Source organism: Lepisosteus platostomus, chromosome 5 (genome assembly GCF_059453375.1).
Source record: "Lepisosteus platostomus isolate fLepPlt1 chromosome 5, fLepPlt1.hap1, whole genome shotgun sequence".
NCBI lineage: Eukaryota > Metazoa > Chordata > Actinopteri > Semionotiformes > Lepisosteidae > Lepisosteus > Lepisosteus platostomus.
This window is the reverse complement of record NC_142615.1, coordinates 3,477,976-3,488,260: the sequence shown is the minus strand read 5'-3', so window position 1 is coordinate 3,488,260 and position 10,285 is coordinate 3,477,976. Positions and strand designations below refer to the sequence as shown.

Below are 10,285 nucleotides of genomic sequence, written 5' to 3'. Positions count from 1 at the left end.
CCCAGTGTAGTCACAGACCAGCACAGCGAATAGATCCCAGTGTAATCACAGACCAGCACAGCAAATAGATCCCAGTGTAATCACAGACCAGCACAGCAAATAGATCCCAGCGTAGTCACTGAACATCACCGTGAATAGATCCCAGCGTAATCACAGACATGGATAGCAAATAGATCGTAGTATAGCCACAGATCAGAACAGCAAAAAGAGATCCCAGTGCAGTCACAGACCAGCCCAGTGAGTAGATCACAGTGCAGTCACAGACCAGCCCAGTGAGTAGATCACAGTGCAGACACAGACCAGCCCAGTGAGTAGATCACAGTGCAGACACAGACCAGCCCAGTGAGTAGATCACAGTGCAGACACAGACCAGCACAGCAAAAAGAGATCCCAGTGCAGTCACAGACCAGCACAGCGAATAGATAATAATAATAATAATAATAATTGCTTACACTTATATAGCGCTTTTCTGGACACTCCACTCAAAGCGCTTTACAGGTAATGGGGTCTCCCCTCCACCACCACCAATGTGCAGCATCCACCTGGATGATGCGACGGCAGCCATAGTGCGCCAGAACGCTCACCACACATCAGCTATCAGTGGGGAAGAGAGCAGAGTAATGAAGCCAATTCATAGATGGGGATGATTAGGAGGCCATGATTGGTTAGGGCCAATGGGAAATTTGTCCAGGACATCGGGGTTATACCCCTACTCTTTTCGAGAAACGCCCTGGGATTTTTAATGACCACAGAGAGTCAGGACCTCGGTTTTACGTCTCATCCGAAGGACGGCACCTGTTTACAGTATAGTGTCCCCATCACTATACTGGGGCATTAGGACCCACGTGGACCACAGGGTGAGCGCCCCCTGCTGGCCCCACTAACACCTCTTCCAGCAGCAACCTTAGTTTTTCCCAGGAGGTCTCCCATCCAGGTACTGACCAGGCTCACACCTGCTTAGCTTCAGTGGGTTGCCAGTTGTGAGTTGCAGGGATCCCAGAGTAGTCACAGACCAGCACAGTGAGTATATCACAGTGCAGCCACAGACCAGCACAGCGAATAGATCACAGTGCAGCCACAGACCAGCACAGTGAGTAGATCACAGTGCAGTCACAGACCAGCACAGTGAGTAGATCACAGTGCAGTCACAGACCAGCACAGTGAGTAGATCACAGTGCAGTCAATGAACATCACTGTGAATAGATCCCATCGTAGTCACTGAACATCACTGTGAATAGATCCCAGTGTAATCACAGACATGGACAGCAAATAGATCGTAGTATAGCCACAGATCAGCACAGCAAATAGATCCCAGTGCAATCACAGAACAGAACAGCAAATAGATCACAGTGTAGTCATAGACCAGCACAGCAAATAGATCCCAGTGCAGTCACAGACCAGAACAGCAAAAAGAGATCACAGTGCAGTCACAGACCAGAACAGCAAAAAGAGATCCCTGTGTAGTCACAGACCAGCACAGCGAATAGATCCCAGTGTAATCACAGACCAGCACAGCAAATAGATCCCAGTGTAGTCACTGAACATCACCATGAATAGATCCCAGCGTAATCACAGACATGGATAGCAAATAGATTGTAGTATAGCCACAGACCAGAACAGCAAAAAGAGATCCCAGTGCAGTCACAGACCAGCCCAGTGAGTAGATCACAGTGCAGTCACAGACCAGCACAGTGAGTAGATCCCAGTGTAGTCACAGACCAGCACAGCGAATAGATCCCAGTGTAGTCACAGACCAGCACAGCAAATAGATCCCAGTGTAATCACAGACCAGCACAGCGAATAGATCCCATCGTAGTCACTGAACATCACTGTGAATAGATCCCAGTGTAATCACAGACATGGATAGCAAATAGATCGTAGTATAGCCACAGATCAGCACAGCAAATAGATCCCAGTGCAGTCACAGAACAGAACAGCAAAGAGATCACAGTGTAGTCACAGACCAGCACAGCAAATAGATCCCAGTGCAGTCACAGACCGGAACAGCAAAAAGAGATCACAGTGCAGTCACAGACCAGCACAGCAAAAAGAGATCCCAGTGCAGTCACAGAGCAGCCCAGTGAGCAGATCCCAGTGCAGTCACAGACCAGCCCAGTGAGTAGATCCCAGTGCAGTCACAGACCAGCCCAGTGAGTAGATCACAGTGCAGTCACAGACCAGCCCAGTGAGTAGATCACAGTGCAGACACAGACCAGCACAGCAAATAGATCACAGTGCAGACACAGACCAGCACAGCAAATAGATCACAGTGCAGACACAGACCAGCACAGTGAGTAGATCACAGTGCAGTCACTGAACATCACCATGAATAGATCCCATCGTAGTCACTGAACATCACTGTGAATAGATCCCAGTGTAATCACAGACATGGACAGCAAATAGATCGTAGTATAGCCACAGATCAGCACAGCAAATAGATCCCAGTGCAGTTACAGACCAGAACAGCAAATAGATCACAGTGTAGCCACATACCAGCACAGCAAATAGATCACAGTGCAGTCACAGACCAGCACAGTGAATAAGCTTCAATCACAGAGGACTACGAGCACCTGATTCCTCAGATTATTCAATCTCCTCAAACATCCAAACACAGTCTTCCGTACACCTCCGATCTTCCTCATGAGCAGCGCTCTCAAGACACCAGCCTTGACTTACCAGGTCCACAACTCTCACCTCCCTCGGATCTTCTTGGGATTCTCCCAGGCTTTCCCAGATCCCTGGCCACATCGTCCTCTCCATAGGGACACAACTACCATCTCCACCATCTGCAGCGTCCAGTGTGTGAACGTCAGGACCTGTGGGTGTCGTGTCCAGTGGGCTGCTGTCTAATCGAGGCTGTAGTGTCCAGTCCAGTGTGTGAACGTCAGGACCTGTGGGCGTCGTGTCCAGTGGGCTGCTGTCTTATCGAGGCTGTAGTGTCCAGTGTGTGAACGTCAGGACCTGTGGGCGTCGTGTCCAGTGGGCTGCTGTCTTATCGAGGCTGTAGTGTCCAGTGTGTGAACGTCAGGACCTGTGGGCGTCGTGTCCAGTGGGCTGCTGTTTATCGAGGCTGTAGTGTCCAGTGTGTGAACGTCAGGACCTGTGGGCGTCGTGTCCAGTGGGCTGCTGTCTTATCGAGGCTGTAGTGTCCAGTCCAGTGTGTGAACGTCAGGACCTGTGGGCGTCGTCTCCAGTGGGCTGCTGTCTTATCGAGGCTGTAGTGTCCAGTCCAGTGTGTGAACGTCAGGACCTGAGGGTGTCGTGTCCAGTGGGCTGCTGTCTTATCGAGGCTGTAGTGTCCAGTCCAGTGTGTGAACGTCAGGACCTGTGGGTGTCGTGTCCAGTGGGCTGCTGTCTTATCGAGGCTGTAGTGTCCAGTCCAGTGTGTGAACGTCAGGACCTGAGGGCGTCGTGTCCAGTGGGCTGCTGTCTAATCGAGGCTGTAGTGTACAGTGTGTGAACGTCAGGACCTGTGGGCGTCATGTCCAGTGGGCTTCTGTCTTATCGAGGCTGTAGTGTCCAGTGTGTGAACGTCAGGACCTGAGGGCGTCGTGTCCAGTGGGCTGCTGTCTTATCGAGGCTGTAGTGTCCAGTGTGTGAACGTCAGGACCTGTGGGCATCGTGTCCAGTGGGCTGCTGTCTTATCGAGGCTGTAGTGTCCAGTCCAGTGTGTGAACGTCAGGACCTGTGGGTGTCATGTCCAGTGGGCTGCTGTCTTATCGAGGCTGTAGTGTCCAGTGTGTGAACGTCAGGCCTGTGGGCATTGTGTCCAGTGGGCTGCTGTCTTATCGAGGCTGTAGTGTCCTGTCCATTGTGTGAACGTCAGGACCTGTGGGCGTCGTGTCCAGTGGGCTGCTGTCTTATCGAGGCTGTAGTGTCCAGTGTGTGAACGTCAGGACCTGTGGGCATCGTGTCCAGTGGGCTGCTGTCTTATCGAGGCTGTAGTGTCCAGTCCAGTGTGTGAACGTCAGGACCTGTGGGTGTCATGTCCAGTGGGCTGCTGTCTTATCGAGGCTGTAGTGTCCAGTGTGTGAACGTCAGGACCTGTGGGCATTGTGTCCAGTGGGTTTCTGTCTTATCGAGGCTGTAGTGTCCAGTGTGTGAACGTCAGGACCTGAGGGCGTCGTGTCCAGTGGGCTGCTGTCTTATCGAGGCTGTAGTGTCCAGTGTGTGAACGTCAGGACCTGTGGGCGTCGTGTCCAGTGGGCTGCTGTCTTATCGAGGCTGTAGTGTCCAGTGTGTGAACGTCAGGACCTGTGGGCATTGTGTCCAGTGGGTTTCTGTCTTATCGAGGCTGTAGTGTCCAGTGTGTGAACGTCAGGACCTGTGGGCGTCGTGTCCAGTGGGCTGCTGTCTTATCGAGGCTGTAGTGTCCAGTGTGTGAACGTCAGGACCTGTGGGCGTCGTGTCCAGTGGGCTGCTGTCTTATCGAGGCTGTAGTGTCCAGTCCAGTGTGTGAACGTCAGGACCTGAGGGCGTCGTGTCCAGTGGGCTGCTGTCTTATCGAGGCTGTAGTGTCCAGTGTGTGAACGTCAGGACCTGTGGGCGTCGTGTCCAGTGGGCTGCTGTCTTATCGAGGCTGTAGTGTCCAGTGTGTGAACGTCAGGACCTGTGGGCGTCGTGTCCAGTGGGCTGCTGTCTTATCGAGGCTGTAGTGTCCAGTGTGTGAACGTCAGGACCTGTGGGCGTCGTGTCCAGTGGGCTGCTGTCTTATCGAGGCTGTAGTGTACAGTCCAGTGTGTGAATGTCAGGACCTGTGGGTGTCGTGTCCAGTGGGCTGCTGTCTTATCGAGGCTGTAGTGTCCAGTGTGTGAACGTCAGGACCTGTGGGCGTCGTGTCCAGTGGGCTGCTGTCTTATCGAGGCTGTAGTGTCCAGTGTGTGAACGTCAGGGCCTGTGGGTGTCGTGTCCAGTGGGCTGCTGTCTTATCGAGGCTGTAGTGTCCAGTGTGTGAACGTCAGGACCTGTGGGCGTCGTGTCCAGTGGGCTGCTGTCTTACCGAGGCTGTAGTGTCCAGTGTGTGAACGTCAGGACCTGAGGGCGTCGTGTCCAGTGGGCTGCTGTCTTATCGAGGCTGTAGTGTCCAGTCCAGTGTGTGAACGTCAGGACCTGTGGGTGTCGTGTCCAGTGGCCTTCTGTCTTATCGAGGCTGTAGTGTCCAGTCCAGTGTGTGACCGTCAGGACCTGTGGGTGTCGTGTCCATGGGCTGCTGTCTTATCGAGGCTGTAGTGTCCAGTCCAGTGTGTGACCGTCAGGACCTGTGGGTGTCGTGTCCAGTGGGCTTCTGTCTTATCGAGGCTGTAGTGTCCAGTCCAGTGTGTGACCGTCAGGACCTGTGGGTGTCGTGTCCATGGGCTGCTGTCTAATCGAGGCTGTAGTGTCCAGTGTGTGAACGTCAGGACCTGTGGGTGTCGTGTCCAGTGGGCTGCTGTCTTATCGAGGCTGTAGTGTCCAGTGTGTGAACGTCAGGACCTGTGGGTGTCATGTCCAGTGGGTTTCTGTCTTATCGAGGCTGTAGTGTCCAGTGTGTGAACGTCAGGACCTGTGGGCGTCGTGTCCAGTGGGCTGCTGTCTTATCGAGGCTGTAGTGTCCAGTGTGTGAATGTCAGGACCTGAGGGTGTCGTGTCCAGTGGGCTGCTGTCTTATCGAGGCTGTAGTGTCCAATCCAGTGTGTGAACGTCAGGACCTGTGGGCGTCGTGTCCAGTGGGTTTCTGTCTTATCGAGGCTGTAGTGTCCAGTGTGTGAACGTCAGGACCTGTGGGCATTGTGTCCAGTGGGCTGCTGTCTTATCGAGGCTGTAGTGTCCTGTCCATTGTGTGAACATCAGGACCTGTGGGCGTCGTGTCCAGTGGGCTGCTGTCTTATCGAGGCTGTAGTGTCCAGTGTGTGAACGTCAGGACCTGTGGGTGTCGTGTCCAGTGGGCTGCTGTCTTATCGAGGCTGTAGTGTCCAGTGTGTGAACGTCAGGACCTGTGGGTGTCGTGTCCAGTGGGCTGCTGTCTTATCGAGGCTGTAGTGTCCAGTCCAGTGTGTGAACGTCAGGACCTGTGGGCGTCGTGTCCAGTGGGCTGCTGTCTTATCGAGGCTGTAGTGTACAGTCCAGTGTGTGAACGTCAGGACCTGTGGGTGTCGTGTCCAGTGGGCTGCTGTCTTATCGAGGCTGTAGTGTCCAGTGTGTGAACGTCAGGACCTGTGGGCGTCGTGTCCAGTGGGCTGCTGTCTTATCGAGGCTGTAGTGTCCAGTGTGTGAACGTCAGGACCTGTGGGTGTCGTGTCCAGTGGGCTGCTGTCTTATCGAGGCTGTAGTGTCCAGTGTGTGAACGTCAGGACCTGTGGGCGTCGTGTCCAGTGGGCTGCTGTCTTACCGAGGCTGTAGTGTCCAGTGTGTGAACGTCAGGACCTGAGGGCGTCGTGTCCAGTGGGCTGCTGTCTTATCGAGGCTGTAGTGTCCAGTCCAGTGTGTGAACGTCAGGACCTGTGGGTGTCGTGTCCAGTGGGCTTCTGTCTTATCGAGGCTGTAGTGTCCAGTCCAGTGTGTGACCGTCAGGACCTGTGGGTGTCGTGTCCATGGGCTGCTGTCTTATCGAGGCTGTAGTGTCCAGTCCAGTGTGTGACCGTCAGGACCTGTGGGTGTCGTGTCCAGTGGGCTGCTGTCTTATCGAGGCTGTAGTGTCCAGTCCAGTGTGTGAACGTCAGGACCTGTGGGTGTCGTGTCCAGTGGGCTGCTGTCTTATCGAGGCTGTAGTGTCCAGTGTGTGAACGTCAGGACCTGTGGGCGTCGTGTCCAGTGGGCTGCTGTCTTATCGAGGCTGTAGTGTCCAGTGTGAACGACAGGACCTTTAAAAGCGATGTCCCCGGAGTCTCTGTCCTGTGGCGGCCCAGGCCTGAGCTGTCCACGGAGCTGCTGCTGCTGCTTGGACGTCGTGACCGTCTGTGTCCATCGTCTCCTCCGTCCACAGCCGGCTGCTCTCGCTGCGTTTCTCCGTGTTGTTGCTGAACGCGGCAATTTCTGACTCAGCAAAGTCCGCCCTTGACCTCTTAAACCTGGACAAACGTTTTCGTGGCGCGTTGAGACCTCAGGGGAGGTCCCTCCGCCATCTTTTATTAGTTCTCTATAATTTTTTTTAAGCCGCGGGTAAAAAGCGAAACGACACGTCGTCTTTTTTCCGCTTCGGAAACGTTCCTCTCCTACAGCTCCGCTCCCGCCCCTTCCCGCCACCGGCGACACTTCCTGTTTCCGGGGAGGAGCCGGGAAGGGCGTGCGTGCGTGCGCGCGCGACCCCGCGGGGCGGGTTTTGAATTCGGGCGGCCGTTAGAGCTGCGCGCTCCCGGAGGACCGACCCGCCTCAGACACCTTCAGCCGCAAACCCCCCGTCCCCGCATCGGCCTCAGGCCGCAAACTCCGGTCCCGGGCTGGAAACAGCCGCCTTTACCGCGGTTTATCCTTAGTTTTGAGTTCCCTTCGGTCCTCCGACTCCGTTTGGGCTTCGCCATCAACAGCCGCTACACTACCGCCGCCTGACGGCGAAGCGTCTCTTTCGTGAACGGTTACTGGTCAGTTTGCACAATGTCCTTCCCGACAGCCTTCGCGAACGGTGCATTCTGGGACATGTAGTTTTTAGCCGTGCCCACCCGTTCCGCTTTGGAACTACATTCGTCATTGATCCCAGACCACAACATCCTTAACGGACAAAATACACTACCACAGCATCGGATCAGAGTAAGAGACAGCAGAGAGAAACAGGTTCAGTGACCACAGCCTGGCCACAGGCAGACCTGGCTGTCCAGAGAGAACTTGTTCCCCACCCCCACCCCCCTCTGTGTACAGAAGAGCCTCCTGTCCTGACTGGAGGAGCTCACCCAGCTGTGTCTGGAGAGGAGCCAGGGTATCGGCTTCAACCACAGGGCTGGGCAACTGTCAATCACAGGACACACACACTCACACACCCTGGACAGGACACCAGTCCATCACAGGACACACACACACACACACACACACACACACACACACAGCTGTTGTTGTTGTTGTTGTTGTTGTTGTGAAGCCCTAAAAGCGCTGTAACGTTTGTCTTCACAGGCCCCAGCGATTCTGAAGACCCAGGGGCGGGTTAGTGCACCTACATCCTCTTGATGTTATTCCAGTAATGTTGACGACTGTCAGGAGTCTCGAACCCCTTTTCCAGTGCAGCAGATACTATGTGGGATCTAGACTGATGGTGGTCTTGTGTGTGTGCGTGTGTGTGTGTGTGTGTGTGGGTGTGTGTGTCCTGTGATGGACTGGTGTCCTGTCCAGGGTGTGTGAGTGTGTGTGTGTCCTGTGATGGACTGGTGTCCTGTCCAGGGTGTGTGAGTGTGTGTGTGTGTCCTGTGATGGACTGCTGTCCTGTCCAGGGTGTGTGTGTGAGTGTGTCCTGTGATGGACTGCTGTCCTGTCCAGGGTGTGTGAGTGTGTGTGTCCTGTGATGGACTGCTGTCCTGTCCAGGGTGTGTGAGTGTGTAATTGTCCTGTGATGGACTGGTGTCCTGTCCAGAGCGGCATGCCTGCCACAGTGCCTGCCCTGGGTCATCCACGTGTCTGTGACCTCCATCTTCTTCATCCTGGTCACCCCCCTGCTGTACGAGGCGCACAGAGGTGGGTCCAACCCACGCACACGCGCTGATACACACGCACACACACTCATGATCTACACGCGCTGATACACACGCACACACACTCATGATCTACACGCGCTGATACACACGCACACACACTCATAATCTACACGCGCTGATACACACGCACACACACTCATGATCTACACACGCTGATACACACGCACACACACTCATGATCTACACGCGCTGATACACACGCACACACACTCATAATCTACACGCGCTGATACACACGCACACACACTCATGATCTACACGCGCTGATACACACGCACACACACTCATGATCTACACGCGCTGATACACACGCACACACACTCATAATCTACACGCGCTGATACACACGCACACACACTCATAAACCACACACACCGACACAGGCTGACACATCACACACACACACACACTCATAAACCACACACACACACACTCATAAACTACACACACCGACACAGGCTGACACACGCACACATCACACACACACCGACACACACACACGCTGACACACGCACACACACACCGACACACGTACACACACTCATGAACCACACACGCCGACACACGCACACTGACACACTCAAAAACCACACACACCGACACACGCCAACACACACACGCTGACACGCACACATCATACACACATCGACGCACTCATAAACCACACACACTGATACACTCACACATCACACATGCGCTGACACGCAGACACATATACACACCACACGCATTATACAAACACCGACACACTCACAAGCTGACACACACACGTGCTGACACAGTCATAAACCACACACACACCACACACTAACACACTGACACACCAATATCTACTGTCTGTCATTGTATCCCAGCCCTCAGGAACAGCCTAGTCTCTATTTCTCATCATAACTCCATAACATGAGAGCGTTTGGGCTCCTGCAACGCTGAAAGATTCCAGAATCGCTCAGAAAACGCACAGGGGGTCGAGCCGCCCCCCTGATCGCAACGGACACAGACATGGGGTTCCTCTCAGAACGATGCGTTTGGGAAGAAACGCTGACTTTCAGTGCTGCCTCACGGCACTGATATACAGTATATATCAGAATCCCTCCTGGATGAGATGTGGGGTTTGGGGGGTGATCGGAGGAGGGCTGGGGGCAGACTGTACAGTCGGGCTGACTCTGTCTCGTGTCTCGTGTCTCGTGTGTCTCTTGTCTCGTGTGTCTCTTGTCTTGTGTGTCTCTTGTCTCGTGTGTCTCGTGTCTCGTGTGTCTCTTGTCTCGTGTGTCTCGTGTCTCGTGTGTCTCTTGTCTCTGTGCCCTGCCATTTCAGGCAGCGTGCTGAGGTGCTTCTGGAGAGGGAGAGGGAGAGGGAGAGGAAGATGAAGACGAAGCACAGGCCCACTGGACCGAACCCCTGCCTGTGCTCAGAAACGAGTGTCCTTACATCTATAAGATAAATATATATATATTTCTATTCCTCGAATAATCCAATTCAATAAACGATGGATGTTGTTTTATATTCTCTAAGGCTGGACGATCTTTCTGACGGACCAACTTCGTGGGCTGACGAAAACGCAGGAGAATAAAACCGTGGTCACGCGTGGTCTTTGTGTTGTGGGTTGGGGTTGTTTTTTTTGGGGGGGAGTC

General features: G+C 54.0%; 2 long non-coding RNA genes across 3 annotated transcripts; one reads left to right on the top strand and one right to left on the bottom strand.

Moving 5' to 3' along the window:
* Positions 1 to 4,278: 4,278 nt before the first annotated feature.
* LOC148662516 (uncharacterized) lies at positions 4,279 to 7,329 on the bottom strand. Of its 2 annotated transcripts, XR_015936328.1 has the most exons (5): positions 6,627 to 7,329; positions 6,123 to 6,477; positions 5,403 to 6,047; positions 4,755 to 5,109; positions 4,279 to 4,469 (listed from the first exon to the last, which is right to left on the bottom strand). It is a non-coding gene; the product is annotated as an uncharacterized LOC148662516 (long non-coding RNA). The 2 variants fall into 2 exon arrangements; XR_015936327.1 differs by having other exon boundaries at positions 5,403 to 6,477.
* A 105-nt stretch (positions 7,330 to 7,434) lies between these two features.
* LOC148662515 (uncharacterized) lies at positions 7,435 to 10,017 on the top strand. The gene is made up of 3 exons (XR_015936329.1): positions 7,435 to 7,556; positions 8,080 to 8,109; positions 9,969 to 10,017. It is a non-coding gene; the product is annotated as an uncharacterized LOC148662515 (long non-coding RNA).
* The last annotated feature ends 268 nt before the right edge of the window (positions 10,018 to 10,285 follow it).